Source organism: Crocuta crocuta, unplaced genomic scaffold (assembly GCF_008692635.1).
Source record: "Crocuta crocuta isolate KB4526 unplaced genomic scaffold, BGI_CrCroc_1.0 scaffold323, whole genome shotgun sequence".
NCBI lineage: Eukaryota > Metazoa > Chordata > Mammalia > Carnivora > Hyaenidae > Crocuta > Crocuta crocuta.
In genome coordinates this window covers 3300021-3300229 of record NW_027536465.1, presented here as the reverse complement: position 1 = coordinate 3300229, position 209 = coordinate 3300021, and the positions used below count along the sequence as shown (strand labels likewise).

At 57.9% G+C, this 209-nt stretch overlaps 1 protein-coding gene across 1 annotated transcript in view; it reads left to right on the top strand.

The window, feature by feature from the left end:
• SYT7 (synaptotagmin 7) overlaps nucleotides 1-209 on the top strand; it is a 40964-nt gene that overhangs the window by 6575 nt on the left and 34180 nt on the right. The gene's annotated exons all lie outside the window — the stretch shown is intronic.

The window sequence follows — 209 nt, the reverse complement described above, 5'->3', positions numbered from 1 at the left end:
GACCCAATCGCCCACGTAGTCAGGCACAGGTCCGGAGAAATTCACACGCAGGCACGCACCACGTTTGCCTGGATGTTGGTCCCGTCTGTCTGTGTGTACACCCAGAACCACACACCTAGGGACACACCTAGTGTGTGGACAGACGTGGGGCTCAGGCATTCCACACGCTCTCAACTACACGCACACACGCGCACGTGCCGCATAAAGAA